Source organism: Apis florea, unplaced genomic scaffold, assembly GCF_048593485.1.
Source record: "Apis florea isolate Af1SG1 unplaced genomic scaffold, ASM4859348v1 contig_37_pilon, whole genome shotgun sequence".
Classification (NCBI taxonomy): domain Eukaryota; kingdom Metazoa; phylum Arthropoda; class Insecta; order Hymenoptera; family Apidae; genus Apis; species Apis florea.
In genome coordinates this window covers 310,331-324,540 of record NW_028256861.1, presented here as the reverse complement: position 1 = coordinate 324,540, position 14,210 = coordinate 310,331, and the positions used below count along the sequence as shown (strand labels likewise).

General features: G+C 44.0%; 1 protein-coding gene and 1 long non-coding RNA gene across 4 annotated transcripts in view; one reads left to right on the top strand and one right to left on the bottom strand.

Moving 5' to 3' along the window:
* Antp (homeotic protein antennapedia) overlaps positions 1-14,210 on the top strand; it is a 137,200-nt gene that overhangs the window by 74,959 nt on the left and 48,031 nt on the right. The window contains exon 1 of one of the 3 annotated variants that reach the window (XM_003691183.4): positions 9,425-10,439. The exons of the other annotated variants lie outside the window; for them this stretch is intronic. The gene's annotated coding sequence lies outside the window, so the exon portion shown is untranslated. Of the gene's footprint in view, positions 1-9,424; positions 10,440-14,210 lie in introns of those variants that run through there. 3 annotated transcript variants of the gene reach the window in all.
* LOC147656217 (uncharacterized) lies at positions 12,386-13,527 on the bottom strand. The gene is made up of 2 exons (XR_015294834.1): positions 13,072-13,527; positions 12,386-13,003 (listed from the first exon to the last, which is right to left on the bottom strand). It is a non-coding gene; the product is annotated as an uncharacterized LOC147656217 (long non-coding RNA).

The following is a 14,210-nucleotide window of genomic DNA, read 5'->3' as shown; positions in this document are numbered from 1 at the left end:
TAGCTGTCGACGATTTCGAGAAAGAACGGCGGATGTAAAAAGTTTCGATCTTTCAGCGGAGATAGAGAGAGAGAGAGATTGGGAGGACACCCGTCACAGTCAACAGCTGCGCGTTTCTCAAACTCTTCCCTCTCGCTCCCTCTCATCGATATTAATCGTATATTCGGAATATTTTAGAATAATTAATCAAATCTGGAGGGGAGATTTATTACGATCGTATCTGTAATAATTCATCGTGAGAAAAAAGATAATTTAAGAAAAAAAGAAATTCACGCTTGTTTAATAAATTATATTTTAAATAAATAATGATGAATAATATAAGAAATAAGATAGTAACAATGATCGGTATTAATTTTAAACGTTATTAAAGAAAAAAATTTGTTTTAAAATCGACGTACACGATTTAACCGCCATTGACGGTGGAAAATAAATGGCAAAAGTGGTCTTCGTAGTAATGGGCGGTGTGTTTCTGGACGCAATTTAGTGGTTGTTTCCCTTCCCTGTGACCCCCGGAGGGTCGAGAGAAACGAGAAGAATCGAAGGGAGAACGCAATCAATCGAATGTTTTCCTTCAGAACGATCGATCGCGAGACGGGGATGGAAACACGAGACGAGGGTAAATTGAAATTCCGTGACACGGAAGGAACTTTGATTGGAAAAGGGACCCTGACCAGGAACGCCAACGACGAAATTCCATTATGTTATGTCTCTGGAAAAATTGCCAATACAGCGTTGAAAAGTGAAGAAACATCGAAACTTTGTCCCATATAAAGAAAATTAAAATTTTTACACTTTTATTTTTAAGATCGTGTTATAAATCTTATTGTGAAAATGCATAAAATTATCAAGATAATATTATATACAACATAATATATAATTGCATTACGTTAAATTATTAAATTATATTAAACATATAAATATCGCCGTGTTCTTTCGCTTTTTAAAAATATCAATTTCATCGAGATGATCCCACTTTTAAATATCAAGCGTTTCAACAAGCAAAGAACAAAAGGAGAAAAAGAAAAGAAAGAAAGAAAGAAAGAAAAATAAATTCAACAAATTGTCTAGGAAAGTAACAAGGGTGACACCCTTTCAGAGAAGGGTTGGTTGGAAGTTTAATCGCGGATAGAAGAGGAAGAGTAATGGCGGGGGAAGAAGCGGGGATGGCGTCGATTCGAATGTTTTCGTTTTGAGGCGCGCGACTCGATCGAAGCGGAAGAGTCCCTCGAACAGGGTAAATTGGAATTCCGCGACGCGAAGAGTGGCTCGGTTAGCTCGTGGGCCAAGCGCGGGTGGGGAGGGAGTACGGGCGAGGAGTGGGTTGGGGACGAGGCGAGGAAAACGCGGTGGAAGGGGAGGGGGGGGGGTATGGCGGCGGAGAGCGAGCAGCAACGGCACGGCACCACCCGAGGAAGGAATATTTACTGCCATCTTCTCTACCACTTACCCACAGATTCCCTGCCCGAACTTGTAAACACCTCTTAACTATATAGAGATAGTATCTCTCGGTTTCCCTCCTCCTCGTGTAACCTAAGCAGTTACGCGTTGTTATAGTCGAAGGATTATTAATTAGATCGCCGCGCGATTATAATATCGGATTTATCCTGCTGCGTTTCTTTCTTTCGAGCTAGTGTAACGAAAGAACGAGTCGGTATTTTCCTTTCACGTTCATTATTGAACGATTGTTCTACCGTGTATAAATTTTTTACAATTCAAATACATTCTCGTGTTGATTATAAGATTCACTTTTTATTACCGCAAAAAATGAAAGTAAGAATGGTCGCTGTTTATCATTCACGCAATGTTACAAATCATTCACGTTCGATTTGCCTACTTTGCTCGTATTACTTCCTTTCCTCTCCTTTTGCAATCTCAAATATAATGGAAGCAAGGGTGGTCCCCGTCACTCGATTTCCGCTCCCCTCCCTCGGTGTCCCGACGCCGAGAGGAGGTTTAATTGATTCGAACCACCGCGACTATCGGATTATTAATTGCGCTGTTAATCGGGGACGACGGTAATTAAGCTGTCGACGATTCAGTTTTATGATGCCACGCGGCCTGTGCGCTATGCGTCTACCACCTTTGTCGGTGCCTCTTCGCCCGACGGAACTTCCTTTCCCAATCATTGTCGAACACGCGAAACGTGTTCTCCTCTTTTATCGCGAAATTTATACCCTTCCTCGAGAATTTCGTCAGTTCCTTTTATAAAAATCTTCGTCGTTCGAATAAGATTCTTGAAACGATTCGTAAATTCGTAAAATCGAATTTCACTTGTTGGAAATTTGTGTTGCAAGAACAAGGGAAAATATAAATAGCTAAGAAATTTATTTTATTTGTAATTGTGCGGTTTCTAGATTCGAATTAAAAATACTTACTTCGATGATCACATAAATGATATTAATTTTAAAAATATCTATAGAATGATGTACAAAAAAAGCGCAAAATATTCAAAATATAAGCAACTCTATTTAATATCTTATGACGATGATGATGATTATTATTATTATTATTATTATTATTATTATTATTATTCTATACGACAAAATAAAGCACCGTCGAAACGAAAGTAAAATTTTTCAGACAGAGCGGAAGCGAGAGAAACGCGTGGAAGATCCGGCGGGAGCGTTGCCGCGATAATTGTTCAAATTCAATGAAATTGCCACGCGTTTCCGACCGGCATGTATTCCGATCGATCCGTCGCTCGTAGCCTCGTTCCATGCCTGTCGACGACAGTACCGATCGGTTCACCTGAACAAACTGGCTGGATATTTGTCAATGACTGAACCAATATTTGCCGCTAAACACGAAGAAGTTTCGCGTTTAAGGCAACCTTGCGATTCGTCATACGAAACGATTATTCTGTCCAGGCGATTTAGAAAACTTTTTGGAAAAATTTATAGAACAATTTATATAAATTTTCGAGGGAAAAAATCGAGGAAATGGATGATTTCGTTTTTTCGTTTTCTTCTCGTTCGATCGAAGAGATGTCAACACGGAAATCCTCGGCTTCTATTTTATTCACGACGAGAGAGCGAGAGAGAGTCGAAGCGAAGAACGTTGTTCGACTACGTGTGCTGAAAGCGGAAACGCGAAAGAGACTCGAAGATACGCGAAGACGATCGCACAGATGCTCGACACATAGAAGCGTTACGTGCATACGTAAGCTGTATTTTATTTTATTCCGTTGAGAAATGTTCGATTATAATCGAATATCGTCGTGTATTATCGAATTTTTACCATGTGTCATATATTACACGAAATTAGTATTGAAATAATAATAATAATAATTATAGATTAAAATATATGTATTGAAAAGTTCAACTAACATTCATCTAATCTCTCTTCGATTGTTACGTTTTAAATATTCATCCAACGATATCGGTCATTCAATCTCTTCGCCTGAAACTCGCAGAAGAAAAATGAGCAGAAAACCAATACTCTTAAAAAAAAAAAAAAAAAAAACTAGAGTCCGAGAGAAACGCACACACATACACACACGTATTTCGTCTCCGTCTCAATCCGAGCAATTTCCATTCGGTAAAACGTTCGGTTTTTCTCCGAGCGACAAGAAAAATGTACATAAAGAAAAAAAAAAAAAAATCCTCGTGAGTGCTCACGGGTTGTAGCCTCCGAAAGACAAGAAATCGAAGCCCTGTGAAACACTATGCGAGAGAGAAAGAAGCCAATGCGCGCCCCCTCGCAGCTCGTGCAGAGACGCCGGAGACGCGGAGATGTAGAACGAGAGAGACAAATAGAAGGAGATGGTGAAACCCACTAAATCAATACTCTGCCATCGCTCCAACTCTGGCTCATCCCCTCGCCGCCCCCTTAGCCGCCACTCTGCCCTCCCCCCTCCCTCTCTCTCTCTCTCTCTCTCCCCGTCTCTCTCCCTTGTTCGCGCGCTCCGCTCCTCCTTCGGCGTCGTTCCGTTCGTGGCATGCCACCCTTCGTTCCACCCCCGTCACGCTCTCCGGCCCAAACTTCTCTCCGGCTACTCCCGCAGAGAGTTCGCCTCTGTCGGGGTTGAATTTCTCTCCCCCCAACCCTCCTCCTCCCCTCGAACGTCTAACTACGGCTCGCGAGACGTCCACGATCAGCCACGGGGAAACAAGCCTCTCTCCACCGGCTGTCTTTCGCGATATTCCGCAGCGTTTCACGGTGGGCTCGGTCTTCCGGCTTCCACGAACCGACAGACCGTGTCCAGGCTCTATGGTGTAGGTTCGTTCGATTCCAGGATGCGACCGGTGCCTCTGTACGTGGTTCTATTCTATTCTTGGGGATATGGGCTGGGATTACGTACGTGTTCGTATTCTGGATTGCGGAGCTTGGTATATATATATATATATGGTGGAGAAAGAAGGAGGGAGAAACGCGCGAGCCCGATTGGTTATTTTCGATATTCGTATTCGTCCGTTGCTGCAAGCTCGTAGTTTGAAACCGACGAGCGTTTAGAGACGTGAAATTTGACACTTTATTTTCCCGATAACGATGAACGTAGACGAGGACGAGGTAATGAAAGAGGGAGAAGGATTGAGAGGCCGAGCGTTTAAAATCGTTTCCCCTCCAGTGGTGGGGATGACTCTCGAGCCATATACATTGGGACGCATATTATATTGTGATGAAAGTGTTACATCTACAAACAAAATTGTATAGTACGTTGTCAAGTATTATAGTCAGTAGTAGTAGAGTGGTTGAGGAGAGAGAGATATATTCCCTTCGCATTTTTTCACGGTGCTTATTCGGGTATTCGTTTGTTGTTTTAAAAGGCGAGGTATATTGTTTAGCTCTCGAACAAAGAGAAATGAATCTTGGACACCGTTTTTAGCTACCTAAAATTACATTCGTTCCGCCTTGAGAGTACGTGCGTACTCAAGGGAAGCGGGAGGGGGTCTAAAAAGGTGGAGATAAATCATTCGAAAAAGGAGATCAACAATCGTTGCAGCAAAGTCGTCGAAAAAGCGAGGTTTCGGTCCCCTCGAAAGGCTTGGAGCGGTCCACGCGGGTATCGCGCGGTTCATCAGCGAACTGGGTCACGTGGTGGTGGCGGCGGCACACGCTCACGCAACTGTCGACCATTTGCGGACCACTACCTACGAACCTACGATCGTGAGATACGAAGAAGTAGGAGGAAGAGGTCACTGATTGCCGGAGGGGTCCGGCTCGGTGCGTGTCTGCTGCTGCTGCTCGTCGTCGATCTGGCTCGGCTCTTGCCCTTCTTTCTCTCTCTCTCTCTCTCTCCCTTTTCCCTTCTATCCATCTGCCTCTCTATCACCGTACAATCGTCGGATAACTCGACGAATGAACAGTCAGTCAGCTGCCGTTTTGACGGTCACCGGGCTACCGACGCCATTTGCGCCGGCGGTAATCTCTCTCTCTCTCTCTCTCTCTCTCTCTCTCTCTCTCTCTCTCTCTCTCTCTCTTTTCTCCGCTGTCGTTGTCGAGTTGGTACAAGTTTATTTATCGAGTTTACTCGTCGAGTAGTTTATTTCATATTCATCGTGGAAGGGTTGTGTTGTAAGTTGCTCGTTCCAGTGAATGATCCTGATACTGTCTTATTTTTATACCTGTTCCGATGGAAAAAAAAGATAGAAATTTTTTTTTTTAAATAAATTAGGTAGCGAGCAAAATATGCAAGATAAAGCTTAATATTTATTATTACAATCCTTTTCATCTTGTTCCATGTTAATTAATCGGTATAATACGATTATACCATATAGATACGTAGATATTTATTATACACAGTTTCCAGCTACCCACGCAACAAGAAACCTATTCCTTGCTCGTAATCCCAAGAAATCAACATTCCTCGAGCCGAAACATTTAGTAAGACGACATCCCTCAGAGGCCGAGTGCTTGGAGAGGAGCGATTAAAAGTCTGGATTAGCGGTTGAAAAAGAGAAGGGAATCGCGGCAGTCTGGCAGTTTCTTAAAGGGAGCATCGGTCGTCCTCCCAGCGAGTCCAATTACACGGGCAGCGGCTTCTGCTTTGTTTCACGGCCGTTGCCCGTTGTCTGATGCCTCTCTACTCATCTCTCTCTCTCTCGTTTCTTGGTCCCTCGTTGCGGATCGCGGTCGTGCACACCGTATAGGAACTTCCGTTTGGAAGGCGGTACGAGCGATTCAGCGACACCACCTAGCAACTTATTAGCGTCCCGTTAATTTCTCCCGATCCGCGCCACGATTACGCACCGTCGAAAATTTAGCGCTCTCGGCCCACCCTTTAAATCTTGGCGCGCTCATCTCGGGCCGACTAGGCCGGAAATAGCGTGGCCGCCGTCGCGTTAGCACCGGTTAAATACGCTTCTTCTCACGTACGGGTTTATTTATTGGCCGTATTAACTTGCGACCGTTGAAACATTTTCGACTGGCTAATTAAAAGTGATCGTTCCCTAATTTGTTTCAGTCAATCACTTGGTCGAATGAGCTTTACTTTTTTTTGGGGGGGGGGGGGGGAGGGGAGAGGAAAGAAGGTCTTAATGGTGGACGATTGGTGGTCCATCCAAAAAAACGAGATATATGGATTTTTAAAATTAATACGATTCGTATTATTCTAATAAAATTGTGCCTCATTAAGAGAGAATATAGAGGAAGTTAATTCGATTGCATAAGGGTTTATCTCTCTATTGAATAATGTATCGTCAAGTTTATTATTATGAATTCTAGTAACATAGAAAAAAGCGCAAGATATCAGTTTCTTCATGCGCTTCTCACGACGAAAAAAAAAAAAGAGGGAAAAAAACCTAATCTCGAGCCTGTCAGATCGCTAGAAAGGTATTTACATTTTTCAATTAATTTCTCTTACCAAAGCGTGTTATACATACGCTTTACACTTTCAGAGTCGGTGTTGGAGAATCGCGGTTACGTTCATTTCACGATCAATTAACGGAAGACCGTGTTCAAAGGAACGAGATAAGATTAATTTTTTTTTTACCGTTAAAACGAGTAATTAACAGTCGCAATACGTGATGTAATCACGTATATGCGATAATAACCGTTGAAATTTCGTCGAACGCGCTATGGCCAGCGCACATATCGATTAATATTTATAACGTGACGCATTCTTTAATACAGCGTGTACCACGTTATCTCGTGATATCTTTGTGCTAATTAATTTAACTGGCCGCTTATTACTCGCCCCTAATTAATCAAAAATCTTTCTTCTAACTGTTGCAGGTAAGAGCGCTTTGATGTTTCTCCTACGCATGCGCGTCGTTCACGCCGCTGCCGGTAAGTGTTGATTCTCTGTTGAGCGATATATTTGAGAGTGATACACGATGTGTAGCTGGATACATCTTGTTTGTCGTAATTAGAAACGCCTTGGCACACGGGAATTTTGACATTTATCGTTGTGCCAACAATGTTTGCGGAGGAAACGGTCGTATTTTATAACATAATCTTATACTATGTGTATATTTTGATCGCCTGGCATATGCAACTGATGCGTTTTATTAGGTTAGGTTATTAAGAATCTTATTAGAGGGAATTTCATCCGCTTCCAATCCGATGCTCCCTTAAGTTAAGAAGTGTTATATCGTAAGAAATAATAAGCGTATTATTACGGTGATCTCTACGATTAAAATTTCGTGGCATAGATTTAGCTGGAAAATAGCGTCTACCGACCTAACCTAAATTTTATATCGTGACTCTGAATCTTAAAGAATCTCGTACATCCACAACGTTCGTTTTGCGATAATATTTATTTTGAATATGAGAAATTCTGCATTGTGCGTTCCACGGTTGTTGTGTATCCGCGTGTTTTTGTATACGATACGATACAATAGTTGTGTTCGATAACTTGACGATGGTCGGTGGAAAGATTGACTGCCGTATCCGTCAACGAGTCGGTACATGGTACGGATTTTCTGCGATTTTCCGCACAAGCTTCGCCGCCCGTAGGCCGTGCACGTCCCGCCGAGGTTCGAGAGACTCGCATTCAATTCGATTCGCGTACACCTCTTCTCTCTTCGTGGCACGTGGTGCATCGCACGAGCCGATCACTCGTCACTTACCGACGCGCCGACTTTCAACTTCGAATCGTTCCATTCGTATTTCGTCGGCTATCTTCGTGCTCGTTCGTTTCGCAATGTTACGGAAATGGATTCCAAGGATAGTTTTATGAAGCTCGAGTGGTTGGAACGTTTCGAAGATACGTATTTTGTTTATTCAAAAAATACAAAGAAGATAGAATAGAGTTTTATTATTTATCTTATTATATTAAAAATACGATCGAAGTAAATAAAATAGCAAAGCACCGTGCAACGACGATAGGAAAAATTATTCAAAGATTCTGAAATCGATAATGAATGTTTCTAAGCAAAAATGCAAAAAGTAAAAAATTTTGTTAATAGCAATTGGTATTAACTCGAAGTAAGTCGTGTTTTCTATTTTTACGATATGAATTGTTGTACGGCACGAGATAACGTCTACAGCGGATAAAGCGAATGAAAGATGGAATTGATAGTGGCGAAATATCGGTCGCGAATCGAAATAAATTAATCGATTAACCTTCGCGTTTCAACCTCCGCAAACGTATTCGATCGCCGGCCCCGTTTTGCATACGAAAACGCATATCGCGGGAAAACATACGTCAACCACACGCAAAAGAAACAAAAAAAAACTTCTCGATCTAAAAAACGGTACAAAAATTAATTCCAAACCACATCCACGTTTTTTCAATCCCTCCTTCCAAGCATCGACTCCACCGAATTTATTCTCATCCAAAAAATACGGGTCACACAATTCCTCGTCCAATACGGGCGATCAAATGGTATCGAGCCGCGCGTGTGACACCTCCCTTTGTTGACGCGGAAAGAAACACCGTGACGATGACTCCCTCCCTCCTTCCCCCCCCCCAAACCACCACCACCACCATCATCCTCGAAGAGAAGAAGAGGAGCAGATAGGGAACGTCTCCGGTATAAACCGAAAATAACGAAGAAGGAAGAGGGCCGAGAACGAGAGAAAGTGGCGGCGGACAAGGAGAGAGAGGGAGTGCTCGCTCGCTCGAGAGAGGAGGAGGAGGAGGAGGAGGAGGTAGAGCGAGGCAGCGTGACGAGGACAAAGAGAAGGCTGCGCGGGGAGAGGAGGGGGGAGAGATATACACGCAACCACCGTCGTCGTGTTGGATCACGTTGGGGGCGTTAGAGGAGCTGACGCGCGATAGACGGAGAGGGCGCTCGCGGGTACTGCGAGCGCGACAGCGAGGGAGAAACGGAGAGGCGAGGAAGCGTGCGGGTTAACGCATGTGCACAGGGCGCCTCGCGTCGCGGCGCCGGTCGGAGGCTGCGAAAGCAGAATTCGCGGACCAGAGTGGTCGCATCTCCCGGTACAGATATACCACGCGCAGAGGCCCGCGGTTTTCCATGAAAATCGCGGCCGACTACTACTACTACTCAGTCGTAGTATCGCGGGACGATGGTGACGATGCCGCCGCGACTCTCGTTGTTCCTACGGTGACGAACCGCGATCGCAGTCGTGTGCACGTGCCGCCCGGGGATGACCAGCAGGAGGATACCGATCCGATCCGCGGACATAGCCAGTTAACGAAAGGGACGAGATCGTTGTTTGGATAATAGGGCCAGCTCGGAGAGTGGTAATAATTCGCACGGGATAGAGATTGATCCTTCTCTGGATTTTTTCGTTGAGGGATCGTGGTTGGAAAATGTAACGACCAACCGATGTATAGCTCTTCGACGTAATAAACAGAGATTGAACGGAGATAGTTTGCCGAGTCGAGGAAAGAAGAGGATCGCTCGGATTCTTGGCTGTGGCTGGCCCCAATAATAAATTAATCGATGACAATCGGATTTGAACCTCAAGGATCCATGACCCGCTAAGGCAATCGCTCGCTTATTTTTTATTGTTCTTCATCGGCAGACGGCTGTGTGTGCGGCTTCGACTGTGCGTGTTTGTTATTATATACCGGTGTTTCGATGCGAAACGAGATTTAAGGAGGAAGGAACTGTACGAATCCGCGGATATTGTGAACGGTGGTGGCGGACAGGCTCGTCGCGCGGTGATGGTGATTGGACTCGCATGCTCGTCCCGCCTCGTAGAGCAGCAGTGTAAGTTTCCAAGGAGGACACATGTTTGGTGGACGGTGTCGAGTCGTTTCTGTTGGTGGCCGTCGTTGCTCGCCGACTCGGTGACTGTTTACACGCGGTCTGCCGGGACCAGGGGCGAGAGAGGAAGCAGCAGCAAGGCCGAAGGGCTGGCGGTGCGTGGTGGAGGGAAGAAGCAGCCACGACGGAGGCCAGCGCCGGGGCACGGACGACAAGAAGGCCCCCGGTGCAGGGAAGAGGCGAGGGAGAAGGCGAGAGCGGGGCCAGCGTAGCAGCAACGGCCCTGAAACCACAGGGGAACCTAGCTACCCCCTTGCACAGGGGGGAGACAAGGAGGAGACCTCGCCGACGGAGGCGACGGAAAAAGAAGCGACGGAGGTGAGCGCCTCGGATTATTTTCTTTCCACGATGTTGTCGCTCCTCGCGAAATGGGAATTTTTCTTCTTCTTCTTTTTTATGAGGATAGTTTCGATAGTTTTTATTCAAAGCTCCTTCTCCAAACTCTTTAGTTGAATACTTATTGAATTTGAGGATGGGATAGTGAATACTCGTTTCTTCTTTCTTCTCCGTTATTGGATATTTAATTTGAGGATGGGTAGTTTCTTTATTCAAGATTCAATTATAGCGTGATATATCGCCACAATCCATTACTTGTGGTTTAGGATTCTGGGCCATCTGCAATATTCTTAAGTAATCGTTCATTCGAACGCATGATGGGATCATTAAGACATTTATCAGTAAATTTCCATAAATTCTGAAATATCCTTCTTTGGATACTTGCAAATAGAATTTTACGAATTTTCACGACTCTTTCGATAAAGTCGTCGACCACGACTCGAGGCTCTCATAGATTTCCCGTGTCACGTGCACCACGTTAAAAACACCGATTGGGAGGACCGGTTCTCGCTCACGAGATATCGGTATAAATAAAAACCGATGCAATAATTTTTCTTTTTTTTTCACGAATTATTCACGCGACCAGTGCGTGTGGCCTCGAGGAAGGAAGGGAGGGGAAAAAAAAAAAAAAAAATTGCGGTGAGATGAAATTCCACGAGGTTTCGAAAAGGGTGAGACGAATTTTCGTATGGGCATTTGTTTGCCGCGGAGAAAACAAGCCGGAATTCGACGCTCGCGACAACAATGAGCCCGCCGCGTCTCGCTAAATATAATTCGCAGTTCTGATTCATCCGGGAAACTAATTAATTTGGCCCGGCCCGTCGCATGGAATTTATGGTTTTCAACCGTGTAATCCTGCCCGCGCGAATTCGACGCCTCCGCGTCACGTTCTTACATTTTGACGATCTTTTTCCACCGGCAGTTCCTCCCCTCTCTCTCTCTCTCTCACTCTCTCTCTCGTCGAAATTTTTTAATCGTTAATTGGATGGTGAATAATTGGATTGGATCGGATATCTGTTAAAAATATCCCTCTTCGTATTTTTCTTTCTCATTTTTTTTTTTTTTTTTTTTTCTAGTTTTAGTTATTCTAAAATTGGATATCTTGGATAAATGTAGAGCGAACAACGAGGCCTCAACTTGCCTTAATTAAAATGAATATCGGTCAACGGGAGCATCGAGCCAGCGACGTGAAATATAGGAGAAACTAAGCAATGCGTGTCACTCGAGTTAAAGGGAGGACACAGGGGGTTGGCACGATCGCGTTTACGTACAACAGGTCATTCGTTGAATAATTTACCAACCGGGAGGGAAATATTCGTGAGCGGTTAGCGGCAGGCAGGCAGGCAGGCAGGCCTTGAACGCGTCGCCAAGAAGCGACACGAAATTCGCGTGTACGAAGGAGGCGAAGCATCGGGGAAACACGGTTTTATGATAAAACGCGCGACGTGCGTGCAGATAACGTGACGTTTAAATTAACGCCGTGCCCCAACGAGCGACACGCTTCGAATGTCGCATTACGATAGCTACGGTAACGGTTGATCAATGCTCCCGCCAAAATTCGTTACCGGATTCTCGCTTATTCATCAAAATTCCCCCCCTCCCCCCTCCCAGTATCGATGAAACGTTCGACCGTTTCGACGAAGTTATCTGATATTTTTTTTTTTTTTTTTATTCTTCTTTCCACTCGTGTGTTACGTTTCATTTTGTTTTTCTTTTTTTTTTTTTTTTGTTTCTATTTTGTTTCCCGCTGCAGGCTACTTCCGGTACGCTCGATGAAATCGAAAGCCGCGCCCTCTGTAAAAATAAACGAAGTTGGTTGGGTTAAGTGAATAAGAAGAATAAATTGCATCGGGTAGAGCAGAACATCGAAGTCGTTGAAAGATTAATTGTTATTGGCGTGGGTGTGTGTTTGATTTGCGATACATGTCTAACTATTTGAATCTTTTAATTTGAAAGTTTTGAAATCATTTCGCACTTTTTCATCTCGGTAATTTTCTAATAATGAAATTCTGGAGGATAGAATCGATGAGAGGTAGATATAATTTTTGTTTCGAAAAAAATTGGCTGTCACTACGTATTCAATTGATAATTTTCGCAAGAAACTTGGTTGGAAACTCAGTTAATCGGTTGCTGACTCCCTTCTCATTTTCCACCATTGAATGCATGAATTACACAACATGATGATTTTCATTCCTCTTGTACAATTGCTTGGACGGTCAACTTCTTCCCACGTTCCCTTTTTCGAATCCCTCTTCATGACAGTCGTCAAGGAAAATCAGTATCAATTCGTTTTTCCTACTCATTCGCAGCTATTTTATTCGAGAAAAAAAATATATCTTCGTTCTCTTGATTTAATATAGACTCGAAACATCCCTGTGTCCATATTCCAAAAACTAGTTGTTCAAATGAGATAGCTATTTTTAATTTTTCATTAACAAATTCTGGCAACGAAATTGTAGAGAATGATTGGCGAGAAACGAATATTCGAAAAAAATTTAAATCCTTGTGTTCATCGGTATCCTTGATATACGATTCTCGAACATAACCTAACAAAATAAATGCCGCCCGTTTAATAAACTCGCGTTATTAGGAGAGAAAGATAGATAAAACTAACCTCCAAATAAACGATATACCATAAAAGTATAGTATACGATGCACAGAGTATTTCACGGTTTTTCCACTACACAGAAATCGATTTGATCTGAGAACGTGGCTTTCTCCCGAGCGGCGAACTTCTTCGAACGGGCAATTATCGGCATTTAATCAAAATGACCGACCATTAAGGTATCTAGGTAAGCGATCTAGGCGGCCGGACAAACGAGCCGGAGGAATGCTTCCCGGGAAGGTTGGCTTCACGGTCGGTGGCGGCGCGGTGGTCGACAGCCATGGGTCCGCTCGGCATCCGATTGGCACGTCGATGAAATTTGTTGACGCGCCGGAAGAAAAACGGGATTGTGACGCGTTGTCGTGGCTCGCTGCGTCGGGTAGAAGCTACCGTAAGAACCGTGCCGACGAATTGCAGGCTTAACACTGGAATCCGTGTTTTTACGCGGACCCCACGGCCCGATCTGGAATTCACATTGCGGAACAATTACAATTAAGAGCGGTTAGCGAATTACCGAATGGCCATGGCACGCGGCGAGCAGCACGCGGTGTCGATCGTGCGCATGCGCGTTTCAAAGAAACCATAGCAATTTCTATCTCGTCCGTTAACCGTTGACGAATAGTTGGGGAAAACGCGTGTCAACCAAAAGGAGTGCTACTTTCGGTTACCGAGTTTCTTCGGGTGATTCCTATTTACTCGTTGTTGCAAGAGTTGGTGATAAAATCTTGAATTGGAAAAAATTTTGACGCGATGTGTTTCGAATGGAGGAAGAAATCGTTATCGAAAAATTGATCGGGAAAAGAATCTTGATTCAAAATCCAATATAATAATTACTTCGAATCTAGCGATCATTATTTTCGTTATACATACTTGTGAATACAATGTGAAAATAAAAATCATCTCGTACATTTTGCGCAAGTATTCGTATCTATCTACCCGTTTCTCGAGTCTCTTTCTATTCATATTTCTCGCAATACATTACAATCTCGAAGGACCATCTGGTCGTGTCTCCGACTCTCTTCGAGCTTCATGACGCTTGTTTTCGGGAAAAAAAAGCGCCATGCTGGTTTTTTTTTCGGGGAAATTCCGGGTCTGGGCGCGGCTCGCGCGGAATTCTTAGGCTATGATGCTGGTTGGCTGAGGTTCCC